Genomic DNA, 13578 nt, shown 5'->3' with positions numbered 1-13578 from the left:
GCTCTGTGCAACCCACTTCCATGCTGATGACCCAGAACACATTGTCTGACCAGTTTAGGCCAGCAGGACCAGCTCAGACAGCCCCTTGGCTCAATGGCATCATTTTCTATTGCTTTTCCTCCTTTTCTCTTCCTTTCTGCTAGTTGCAGTGACTCTGCAATCATGACCCCATAAAGCAGCAAACAGGAGAAGAATAATGTTTATGATCATCCAAACCTCCCACTGACAAAAAAACCACTATGTTCAAGTAAAAGCTTGACTTATCCTTCATAGGCATGGATTTACCAAGAGATTAGTAACATTAGAAACTTTAAATAAAGAGATTTTCATCTTATTATTTATAGACTGCTAAGACCATGATTGTCTCACCTCTTCTAAGGATTACTGTTAATTTATTATTTTCTGGTAATTTGTCTTCATCCACTAGGCATCACTTGCATAGAATTTGCTCAAGTTCATCAAGGGATGAAGAATTTCGTGATGTGCCTTCAAGAGTATTTCCCTCAAAAAGAGGTTTTCTTCCTCGTACAGCTGTGGTGTAATATATATATATTCTTACAATCATGAGGATTTTTAGAAAGGCAGTTTATGGGTAAGGCACTGAGATCCAAGATTAGAATTAGACCAGGACTCTGCTGCTCACCTGGCACTAGTACCTTGAACTTATGAATAAGCAAGCCCATGGCTCAGTTCTCCTAACTGTAAAATATCTATTATGATATTCACATTGTGTGTAACTTGCTTATTTATGCTGCAAACACCTCAGGGCAAGGGTTGTGTCTCTTCCACGTGTGCATGGATGCTCTGGCTCCCAACGAAAGCCTTTGGATCCAGGTTTCACCAGGTTTCACCAGAAACCAAGCTTTTGCTCAAGAAAGGACATTTATCAGGCACAGCATCTGCCTGAAGGCAGCACAGCAAACTTGAAGCCACAAAAAGGGGTCTCAAAAGGAAGGACTGCAACACTGGCCACTGGCACCAGAGCCTGAGAGTCCTCCAGAGCACACAGGGAAAACAGAGGGATCTGGGGCACTGAGTGCCTGCTTGACAGCTCTGGGGATAGAGGCTGCCCTGAACTCTGGCTGTCAAACAGCTCCAGCCCCTGGGTGTCTCAAAGCTCTGCTCAGGCCTCCAGTGCTGCTGAAAGGGAACTTGGTCCCTTAAATCTCTCCATCAGCCAGGACTGATAGAATAGCCACAGTTTTAAATACAGATGTGGAGCCTCTGATGAAGGTTGCAGCCTACAAACTACATTAAGGAGTCCCTGCTGTTGGTATTATCATAAAAACAAACAAAATTGCGGATTCTTATTTCAACTCCATAGGGCTGCTGGCCTGAGCAACTGGCTTGTCTCTAAATGACTTCTTTCACAGATACTCCACAGCACTTCCCACATCTTTCCTCCAGGAATCTATATAAAGCTTACTGCATTTCTTCTTCTGATGGATGCTCATTGCTAAAAATACTTGTACAAAGAACTGTCTTTGGTAGGAATTAAAAATGTGACACAATATAGTGCCAGAATTCATTTAAGAAAGCAAAAAGCACAAGGTATGCATCAAGTCCCTGATACCAATCTGTCACCATCCATACACAACAGGTCCTTCAGATTCCTCCCTGATGTTAAACCAGTATTGGAAACTCCCTGGCTGATTCTGCTGGTCACCTTATCTGAAGACACAAGAATACACAAGCAACCCACAAATTCCTTAATTCTCTTACACTGCTTGTGCTCCTCTTTCCTGTCTCTGCCTGTCTGCTGTGTCTATCCACACTCATAATTGTCAATCACACTGGCCAATTTCTCCCATGATTCACAGATGATTTTAAGCTCCTACCTACCACCTTAGGAAATCCACAGATGGATCAAAGAGAGAGAGGATAAATGCTTCTATGAAGGGAAAAAAACCAAGGAGAACAGCTCAGACTGTATTTCCCCTGTCTGGCAGTATCCTGGTGGTCTACTCAGCAGATGTGGAGCTCACATGCAATCACAGCATATATTCTTCCTGGCCAAATTAACTGCCTAAGCACAGGCAGGTTAAGGATGAAACAGGTGCTGGTTAACCTACAGAATATGAGAAATCACTGCAGAGAGGATATAGAAAGTTGCTGAGAAAATGCAACATCAGTCCCAAAGGTCCAAGGAGTAAATGGAGATAATTCAGTGAAGAACAAGGAAAAACAACACAGATAAGGCAAAGTGGGCATTAAAGGGATAATCAAATGCTGAGAATCTGAAAGATCATGGTAGAGTGTGTGAATCTTCCACAGGGAATCAAGAAGATGAGAAGATTAGCAGTATATGGTACCATTGGAAGGGATACAGGGGCTGGTGAGGCCGGGTAGAGATTGTATGTAGAACAGTGATAAACATCACAAGCTCTAAGTAGAAACCAAACACTGGATGCCACCCCACACTGACAAATAATACCCATTACCTTTATTTAAAAAACAGTTCAATTGGCAACGCCATTTCCAGCACTGAGCTGAACTCAAACCAAGAGAAAGTTCTGACTTCAGGCATTTCAAAGTACGGATTTACTCTGCAAGGTCTACATCCATTTCAGCCTGCAAGAGAAGGCCCTTTCATGACTTTACCAAATCTACCTCACTCAGGCCAGAAAGAAATAGGTTTTCTCATCTTTACTTGATGGTTTTACTGGGAGCTGGGAGCCAGTTATCTGAATATTCAGAGCCTAGGGGACAAAAGGGGCAGCAGGATAGTCCAATTCTGTTCTAAGGCCAAAAATTACATTCGTTTTAAATGGAGCTGAACTATTTTGTCCATTTCTGTTACTTGCTACAGTGAACAATATGCAGAAATAGAGCTGCAGTACTAACTAGACTTTTGTTGTATTAGGGTAAACAACATTACCAATGGAAAACATACAAAAACAGCAGAGACAAACAGGAGGTGCAGCTGACCTCCTGTTTTTACAACTTGCTATTTACTTGATTTTAAATTGAAACGCTCCCCAAGTAAAACAGGATTTGATCCCTTGTAGGCTGCATACCCTATGAGGATACAATTTTGCAGCATGAACTATGGGGTCTCTAAGGTACTAATTACACTGGCAAATATGGTCCCACCAGTGTGTCCTCCCTGGCCCTATGGAGATTTGACTGTAAGCTCCATGGGGTCTGGAACAATTCTGCTGTTTGAGCACACAGCATCCAACACAGCAGTGATCTAATCCAGACTTGGACACCTAGTTACTAATATTATGATAGCTACAGCAATGAATCACGTAGCATTAAGAAGAATCACAGCAAAAGCTGTTGTACACAGTATCTAGTTCCCCAGGCATGCCACCATTAACCTTAGCCTCAAAATCCTGTTGTGTCTAATTCTGTTTTCAGCACAGAGTGGATGTTCTTATGATTTTTAGCAGCCAAATTGATGCAAGAGTAACTGTATAAAAAAGCAAAAACATTTTTTTCTTGCCCCAAAGAAGTTACAACTGAAATAAGAATAGCAGGGAGCTGTTATTAAGAGCATGCTGCAGGAAACCCACAGAGATGCAGGTATGGGCAATATTAGGAATTAATCATTAAAGCAGGACTCCTGATCAAAGTGCCCTGCAATTTACCCCAGATCTCCCACACAGGCATGGCAAAAGGCAAAACAACCGGAAATTTTACAGCAATGTCTTGAAGTCTTGTAAAATTCAAATTTCCTGAAGTCTGATGTAAAATTCAAGGATGATTTGGAAAACAACAGAGACAATCCATGTGAGGATCTCACTTTTCACATCAAGAACTCACTTGAACATTTATTGTATGGTGTATTATACCCCCTTCCCTGTGTAATTATTCCAACTGTCCAAAATGTCATGGCTAGAGATTGGACTGAATTATAACTTCCTGCTCAGAAAGGACCAAAGTCTTAGAGGGATTACAAATAAGAGAAAAAAAAACACAAAAAAATACTTACCTTAAAGATGACAATTACAGTATTTTTTGGTCATTATTATGAAAGGTTTTATCAACTATGCTGGAGAAACATTATGATACAAACTTCTGTTCTTCTCATAAGTGTTGTTCCTCAATACAAACCAATCTGTGCCTCTCAAATTTCTCTCATGGAGAATGTTTACAGCACTCATTATTCCCACTATCTCTTTCAAAAGCATGTTTGCTATCTCAACTGCTTACCTTCACTTAAAGAAGGCTTAACTCTGAGTGCCAGGTTCCCTAACACTGAACTTACAAGCTGTATTGCTTAGGAACTGGTGGCTTGCATTACAAAGCTATTTACAGGTATTAAGTGTGAATGGGATTATTTTCCCCCCAATTGCTTTGCAAGCAGCACTTTGCAGGTGACTTCCAGCTCACCCCTCAGTGAGAGACACAAATCCCTGCGTGCTGCATCCTTGTCCTGACACCAGCCAGAACCAGATGCTCCACAGCAAAGTTCAAGAAAACATGGCAGGAGGACTAAGGTGTTCTGTGAAGATGAACAAAGGACATGTGGTCCTTCAGAGCACTGGAGGAGACGATACAAGGCCTTTCTGAGCAGGTCCCCAGACCAGTCACACCTGACAGATAGTGCAGACATCAATACAACACAGAGCTGCCCTGCAGTTCCTGTGACAGAAGGGCTGATGTGCACCACTCAGCAAGGACTTTTGAAAACTGAAACTGTATTTTTAACAAGTGTGAGCAATTTTTTTTTATATAGCTGAAAAGCTATAATCCTTAGCAAGATGATTAGTTTTCAAAAGGATGTTCACAGCAAAAAAATTCAACTGCCTTTAGAAGAGATGAGCTTCTGTTCCATGGTGTTTTCTTTCCCTCCACGTCATCCAGGGGACAAAACTCACAGTTGTGAGAATTCAGCATTAGCACACTGAACTGGTTCCTGAGCTACAGGAGGGATTATGGTGACTTGACTGCTGGAGATGCAGAAACCACAGTAAGTGTTCACAAAAATAAAATACAGCTCAGCCACTCACCATCACTTGCTTAATTTTGCCCCTCTATAAAGTCACTTAAGTACTGCACAGAAATGGAAAAGTTCTGTATTGGGATTGGCTGCTAATCTTGACAAAGAAATCAAGCATGAGCTGCAACACACAGGATACCTGTTTCCCTTCCTTATAAATCTCTTCCTTGAGGTTAAACTCCCCTCATCACAATAGAGAGGAAAGGAAGGATGACATTTCCTTCTTCCTCTCCCCTCCTGGTCTCTCTGGTCCACCTCTTGCATCAAAAGAGCTGGGAAGAGGCTTACTGAAAAGCTGCAGTAAATCAGGTAATCTGTCCATTTCTGCCTGAATTGCTTTGCTTCTTGTAAACAGGTTTTAGGCATGTACTAGTGACTCAGTCTGCTACACAGGAGTATTACTAACTCCACCACCGTCATCATCATGATTTGACAGTAACAGAGGACATTCTGTGTCCTTCCCACTGCTTAATGATCACGTCTGAATCCTTTCAAAATGTAGCAAATTCTACCTTTGATATTCACTAATACAAGTAACAGAATATTCAAAACAGTTTGTGTTTAAAACAGGTGTTTGCAAATGAATGAAGGTGCAGGTAGACTGATGCTAAGTGATAAACACAAAGAGTAAATCACAAAGGCTAGTTTAATATACAAGGACCTTTTGTAAGTTTTACCTGGAAGCTAAAAGTTTCTTGCAAGTGACATTGTAGAACAGCCTACTGGTTGGTAGGAGACTATTTTTAAGAGGAAGGCTGATGAAGGAGGAATGGATGCCACACTGACTATGACAGTAAGTGTGCCAAGAGCCTCTTCAGCCCCATGTCAGAACCACCCAGTGGTGATGCCTCATTGCAGCCCTCCCAGTGCTAAGCAGGAGACACTCAAGCCATGGGAAAAGAGAAGACAACACCAATAATGCCACCAAGCTCCATTTTGCACTCTGCCCACTTGCCAACTTTCCCTAGTGCTACAACAATCACTGCAAAAAAAAAACAAAAAACAAACAACCCAAAGTAAGCAAAATCAAAAACAAGAACATCTCTAGAATTTTTTACTCTTCAGAAATCAAGCCAACATTTCTTCTGCAGCTACTACAGGAAACCCTTCTAGTGAGTATCAATTCATACCTCTTGTCTAAAAACTGTTCTAATCATTCCTCACTGACCTCTTTCTGTATAATGTTAATTTTCCATCACTGATGAGGGAAATTGCTAACCCTAAAATACAAGCTATGGTGTACTTATGCTTTGTACAAAATTCATCTAAGATAAGCCTGTATCCAAAGAGGTTCCAGCCTAAGTGAACAAAATATCAATACACAAATGCTCTCCCTGAGTACACTGCATGCTCACCTTGACCTCCTGCTGCCCTCAAGGCTCTGTTCCAGATGGCTGCTGCCAAGCTCTGTCCCCATCTACATGCCCCCCTTTCTGAGCATTAGTAGGTTCACAGCAGAAAAAGAAATTCAAGCAATGCTTACATTCAAAAGATTACTCAAAATTACCTGCAATCTCAATGTGACAGAGCCTTAAGAGGATTCTCCTGCTTAGAAACAGGGCCAGATGAGCAAATGGTCTTGGCACCTTCATATTTTGGGGTCCCTTCAGAGAGACAGCTCACACACAGAAAAGCTCATGTCAGAAGGAGATGCTTTGTTCACAATGCACAGGGAATCACAGGGCCCAGTGAGCAGCATGAGGAGTCACTGCAGCAGCCCCAGAAGCATCCTGCTGTATCAGAGAATGCTGCAACTCTTCCAAAGCTGAATCCTCAGCTCCAAATGCTGCAAACAGGCTGTACTGACATCCCAGCTCAGAGGAACATCAGCTCTATCACCCATTCTTGATGCCCTTACACAGGGGGAAAACACATCTCCTTTTGCTGAGCCCCCATCTCCGTCACAACTTTTCCTGTCACACACCTGTGGTACATTATTTCCACTGCTAATCCTCACTGTTACTTTTAGTCACAAAAAGGACACAGGGCAGCAATGCTCACAAGATCTTATACCTGTATTTTATCTCCTAATCACTGATGTAGCAACCCTGCAAAGAAAATGTTAGTTCTGATATATGATTGTTTCTCTCTCTTTTCATTTCAGACTTGCCAACTTCTTAAACTGTCTGTGGCCTTTGAGCAGCATCAAGAGGTTATGCAGCACTCCATGGATATACTCTTTATTTCAGGAGCAATAATTTAGGTCTGTGAGTTAAGGCTGGGATCTGCAGAGACAATTTAAGCTTTGCACAGCAGACAACTGAGAACTTACTTTATTGCTAATGGAATATTATCAATAGTGAAAAGGCAACTGCAATAAAACTGCCTGTTACTTTAAGTCTTACAGACTAATTTAATCCTTTAGTACTTTCACTGCTGCAAGAGTATTCTGAGGCCATGGGAAAATTCCTGAAGCATGCAGGATCACTGTTTATGGTGCCCCTCCTGCCTGGCAGAGGCTGGCAGGAGCCTGCACAGCACTGGATGTGCTGGCTGCCTCCAGGAGCAAATAGGAGCCTGATGGGAGCAAATGCCAGGGCTGTGGTAGCTCCTGCCTTCCACAGTTTGGGGCTCAGAAGGTGAATGGGTCCTTCCCAAACTGCTGGGCTGTCTGTGCTGTGTTTTCCAGGAGGAGGAACAGCACTGAAATTCTGTGAAACAACAAGAAGCACCTTAACCTTCAGGCACATCATATGTCTCAGGGACAGGAAAGGCTGGCACATACACATTTTATGTGCCTCCATGTCAGGCCTGTGTTGCCATGGCTTGTGAGAGAGAAAAGTTCATGTATGGAAAGTCAGCTGCCTTGTACTTGTGTGTCTGCTTTTTACAGCCTACAAATGCAGAGAGCCAAATTTGATTCCCTATTTCAATTTCCTTCAGATTCATAAATCCAGGAGAGACTGCATGCAGAAGTAAACTAGGGACTGGCTGGGAAATTGATAGATTTACAGGCTTATAATAGCTCAAGTCCAAAACCAGCTCTGTACCCGATACATACACATACAAGTGCACGTGTGCATGTCCACACAAATCCCACACCATACACTATTACCTTTTTTCATCCTGTAGTATCAGTTTGCCCTCCTTTTAACCTATGCTTGATCCTTCCATTTTTTCATTAAGTATCCTGGCAGCCTCAGAATCATGGCACTGACAGCTCAAGGAGAATACAGGAGATTGATTTTGCTCACTGTTCAAGTATGATCTCACAGAAGAAATGTGTCCCAAACTGCCAAAATCCAGCACCTTCCTTTTTATTAGTGACAAGGCAGGGTAGGTACTTTTACCACCTGAATAAAACTTTCATGCTCAGGTTCATGCTAATTTTCCAAGGATGCAGAGTCTGAACCTTCTCTAGCTTGTTGGACTGACAGGACACCCAGGGAAGGGGACCACCATCCTGTTATGCTGTACATGACCTTCTACAAGCATCTCCTGCATAGGCATCTGTGCTCACTGAAACCCTCACTGAAACCCTCATTTTGCCTGTACTTCAAGGCCAGAGCAAACAAACCACTTCTCCCCCAAAGTAATGGCAGTATTTCACCCTGCCCAAGCTACACCAGCAGAAGCTCAGGCACTTTGCCACTCTGCTCACACTGCATTTCTTCCTTACACTTCAGATGTACTTTTTCAATCAAACTCTGTTCCCATTTGCTGGAGTTCAGTATTCTGTCTTTAGCATTTTAAACTCATGCTTGTGAAAACAGTGACTATGTTCACTAGAAAATCAAACTGAAATGAATATATGTGCACACAGAAATACTGACAAAACAAGTATCTCATGACACAGGTTTTCTTTAATGCTTGTTTTTATTCTTCTGGGACAGGAGTCTCTTGAATGTTTTCTCTTTCCAAAAAGCAGAAAAAAAGTACATTTCTTCGATCCAACCCAATAATTTTTGATTCTGGAGATCTGGTAGCATTGTGCTTGTGATTATTCTGTCAAATCATTCTCATCTTTTCTGTGGTACGACTCAGTGCAGCAGCAGGACCTAACAAACCAGAGCAGAGTGCAGGAGCACTGTCACCTCTCTCAGATGCTCTGCCTTTGTATCATCACCATCTTAGGCCCTTTCCAAGCAGGGCTGTAAGCAGGTTCTTGCTAAGCCAAAAGTGAGCCTAAGATGTTTTGACAATGGATAGTGCAGTTCCCATCAGGTGCAGGAAGCTTTAAAAAAAAACAAAACTATTTAAAATACTCCTATTTTTTAAAAGTTGGAGTATTGCAAAAACAGAAAGTAGCCCTAGAAAAATTAAGAGCTTCAGGAGCTAGAGAAGTTTTCTCAAGCCTTCTTAGTTTGTTGAAGCAGCCTGCTTGTTAAACTATGCTAACAAGTTAAAAGGTCATACCTGGGTAGGCAGATGATAGGACGCTGCGTCTGGTCGTTAAACAAGGGAAACTCTCTGTTCCTAAAAAGAAATAGAAAAATATGTTCACTATTTAGTCTCTATGCAGTGGATTTAGCATAAACTCAACACTGTAAGGGAGTATAAAATGTCTTTATAGCTTATGTATACATTCCCTGTCCAAGCCTTTTTCTCTCAGCTTTATTTCCCAAGACTGATTAATTCAGATTCCCTGTTATGTCCAGGCTGCTTTGTGACCACCAAGGAGCTGCTTACTCCCTAGGCCAGCCCTAAAAAAAGCTGGCATTGGTTCCAAAACTTTGTCTATCAGGGAAGGCAAATAGAGCACAGCACAATTCCAGCCAGTCTCCCTCCACTGGGAGATCTCTCAGAGCTGCTATAGGCAGAGACTCCACTGCAGGGCAATCCCAAGCAGGACTGAGGAAAGTGGTTGCTAAGATGCACAAAAGTAATGGAAGAAGAGCAAGAGTCCCTCAGTGACTTCCCAGTATGACACTTCAAAACAACTGAAGATACTAAGGCAGGGAACTACTACAATTTCCTCTTTAAACTGTTTTTTTTCTTTTGCTTAAGTTGTAGCAGAGGGTCTTAAGTTTAGCTGGGATAAGTAACAAAGGTTACCACAGATGTTAGTGCCCTTTTTGTGACCCTCTTTACCAGAGACAAACACCTGGGCAGTAAATGTAGTTAGCTTGATGAAATAGCCTCTGCATGCCCCACCATACATCCTCTTTCTTCTCTCTAAGTCTGGCCAGAGGACACTGGGGAAAACATTACAGGTGCAAGCAGCAGCCAAGTGCTGCTCAAATCAGGGTGAAAGGGGTCTCCTTACCACAGCTCCTTGAGTATCCCCAAGGATTCCCAAACAGAACCAGTTTGTACTTTCACCTGTATTTCAGGCTGCAGCTTCTCACAGCCAAGACACTTGTAACTTTTCTGACTTTAATTGTTCAGAAATTAATAGGGTATCTGACTCAAGTTAATGCTTTTGTTTGAGAGTTCACTGTTTTCAAGAACAGGGCAAGCATTCCCAGGAACTAGAGTAGTAAGAAACACATAACTAAACCAAATTAAAAAGAAGGATAGAAGGTAATAACAAAAAGTAAGATGTAAGTATGAAATCAGAGAGAATCATAATGCATACTCACATACACAACTAACATTAAGATAGAGAGCAATTCAGGTTTTTATTTCCTGTACTGTCATCCTTTGTCACTGAATTAGTCACCTTGTCTGTATCACATCACTGGCATGGGGTTGTGTTAACTACAGCTTTCCATCAGTTTCACCAGTTAACATCTAACTAGAACAGAAAGATTTTGCTGCCCTGGGGGAAGGTTTCATATGGTTCTGACAGCAAATAAATGAAAAATTTGAAATAGAATAAATTCCACCTTCCTGCAGAGGCTGAATGCACCATTCACTTACAAGCAATAATTAGTTACAGTAAATGAGCTATGTGGAAACGAGGTTCCAGCCAGCATCAACTTCACCAACCCACAGGACAAAGATGAATGTTAAAATAAGTTAATTAAATTTTCTCTGGCTCAGCAGAAAGATCAATGTTCTTGACAGCGAGGGTTCAGCACGTGGCATCCCAGCCGCTCTCTGATGTGTCACCACAAGGCCACATGGAACCAGAGGAGGTGAAACACCCCTCTTGGGAGAGGCAAGAGCAGGAGACAGAGACATTCAGCAGGGACGTTAACAGAAGGATGGAGACACCTGCTATGTGTATGCCAGATGGTGAGATGGCATTTTTACCAAAAACAAACTTGGCTCTGCACTTTCATTATCTATTCTACCACTACTAAACACGTGTGCCAGTAGTCTGAACTGAAACCTCACCCGCCTCTCTGCTGAAGGTCCACTGCAATAAATGTGATTTTAGCCACCAGCAGAATACCAAAAACACCAGACAATCAAAATACAGATGCCAGAAACAGGCAGTATTTTTGCTGCCCCACGAATTTGCTGGATTCAGGCTGTTAACACCATTTCCACCTCTTGCTGACAGGGAAGAAAATGAGATGATTCAAAGGTTCTTCTGCTAGAGAACAGAAAAGATATTCACCCACACAGAGATGCCCACAATTCCACATTATGGGCATTTAAACAAAAAACAAGAAGTTAACATTTAAGTGCCTGGTCAGAATGTGGCTCCACATATATCAATGGGGTTTTCCACTTCCTGTAAGCATCTTCTAGTAATCACAGTGCAGAATGTATTAGGAAAGGTTTCTTATTGTTTGTATTTCTCCCAAACCCTGTTGCTTGAGATAGAAATCCAGAAGAACCTGTCCCAGTAAGGAAGTACATGAAACTGGCAGTCTATTTAGAAAAGCTTTGTGCTCTGATGAAAGGACATGCTGGTTTATTGATGTCCCAGAGCCAGGATGGCAGGGGATGGAATTTTGGCTGCTCCAGGTGACACCTTCCACAAGGGACAAGGCACAAAACAGATGATCTGGTTTTTTCACTCCTAATGGAAAGCTGTGTTTAACATCTTACCATCCTTGAGGTCTTGTCCACAAATACAGCCTGGCAAGTGCATTCAGCACATTTTCTTTCACTGCAGTACATCAGACAGATTCTCTGTTGATGCAGACTTCTAAAGGGTGGACAGCTCTAGGCTGGATGCACTGTGACCTAGCATCAACAGCCAAGGAAACCTGTTTATTCTGGCTCTGCCATTTGTCTGGATCAAGCCTACTGCTTCCTCTGCTGCATCCATTAGGGGTTGCCTTTTCTTCTTTTTGGTGAACACTGTGACTTCTACCTAGAAAAACTGATAGGAAAAACCCAGTGTGCATGTACATACACATGCATAACAGAGGACTGAGGTTCTATTTCATGCACAAGGTATTTGTAACTATTCCTTATTAATGTGCACTTACTCCACTTCTCCTCTTATAGAACTCTCAAAACCAAGAGGATTGATAAATTTATATGTTGTACTAATTTTAAAAAAATATATCTGTCTTTTTCGGGAGCTGTTTTACTTTCTCATTTGAGGGTTTGTGTGTGTTCAAACACTTCTGTGTGACCTACCCAACAACACACCTGCTCTGCACAGTCACCTGTAATGAAAACTGTAAGGATAAGTGCATTCTTTTCCTAAGCTGTTCCACTTGTTCTCCTGAGGAAGGAGCTGTGCTGTTATCCTGACATCCACCTTGAGGCCCTGATTCTGCCTTGCAGATATCTGTTAGCTTCACCAATCTGCCTGCAGAAATGCACGTTTAAGGTTATAAACTCTTAAGTCTGGGAGCTTGACTTTTGCTATAGAGCAAGATACACACTGTCATAAAAGCCTAAATTGCCACAAATTACTTTTCAGCATTTTGTGCTTTGCCTAAAAATATATAGATAAAATAGATCCAATCTACTAACACCAAACCTTTCCCCACAGCTTCTTCCTTTTACACTACACTCTCCTCCTCCTTCCTACTTACCATGTACTCCATGCTTTCCCCTTGGCAGCAGAGGATTAAAATAATAGATATCTTTCAAAGGGATGCAAAAAAACATATTGTGGTTATCTGCAGGGCAGAATTCGCTACACATTTATTATTATTCAGTTTCCAAAGTTCTCAGGAATGGAGGTCAAATATATCTGAACTTCTAGCTAGGGTTGATGCAGTGAGCAAATGTCTTTAAACCACTTCAGCTAAAGGAGGTAAACCAGAGGCCAGGTTGTGGTGATGTAAACTACTGACCATCAGCAGAAGTCAGCAGCTTACTGTGGCTGTAGATGTGGCCCTGAAATTCAGAAAGGACTGCAGTAGATGTTGCCTCAACTTGAGAATCAAGACTCCAGAGCTACAATGACTGAGGAAAATGTGTACCAAGATTTGCACCACCAGTTTGAGTTGACTTTGGGCAGCACATAACTCAGTACTTCTCTCACTCCTGGAACATGTTGCCTCTGAAAGCCAGCTTAGCATGGTATGGACATGCTCCCTTTTGACCAGGCTGATTTAGAAAAGGTTTTAATGATGCAAAACCAAGGAATGCTGAGCGTACCATCACAAATTTATTTATTAAAAAAACTACTGCACTGTGTCTGCTTTAAAATGACTGGATTACTTCCAACACTTCTTAATTCCCATTGCTTGTCTGGTGATTAGTTTTCACTAAAACATCCACACCAAATCTTTCAATAGGTTAAAAGAAATTTTTAAAACCCTGCAAACTGAGAAAGGTCTATAAATGGGGAAAAGCATCTTGGGGTTGCTACTGCCAGTCTAAGCAGC

The 13578-nt window shown here is 41.9% G+C and overlaps 1 protein-coding gene across 5 annotated transcripts in view; it reads right to left on the bottom strand.

The window, feature by feature from the left end:
* The window catches only part of MAP2 (microtubule associated protein 2), a 216208-nt gene that overhangs the window by 87832 nt on the left and 114798 nt on the right, over positions 1 to 13578 (bottom strand). For all 5 annotated transcript variants that reach the window (XM_058840417.1, XM_058840419.1, XM_058840420.1 and 2 more), the window contains exon 4: positions 9305 to 9364. The gene's annotated coding sequence lies outside the window, so the exon portion shown is untranslated. The remainder of the gene's footprint in view (positions 1 to 9304; positions 9365 to 13578) is intronic.

This window comes from Poecile atricapillus, chromosome 5 (assembly GCF_030490865.1).
Source record: "Poecile atricapillus isolate bPoeAtr1 chromosome 5, bPoeAtr1.hap1, whole genome shotgun sequence".
NCBI lineage: Eukaryota > Metazoa > Chordata > Aves > Passeriformes > Paridae > Poecile > Poecile atricapillus.
This window is presented reverse-complemented; position numbering and strand designations above follow the sequence as displayed.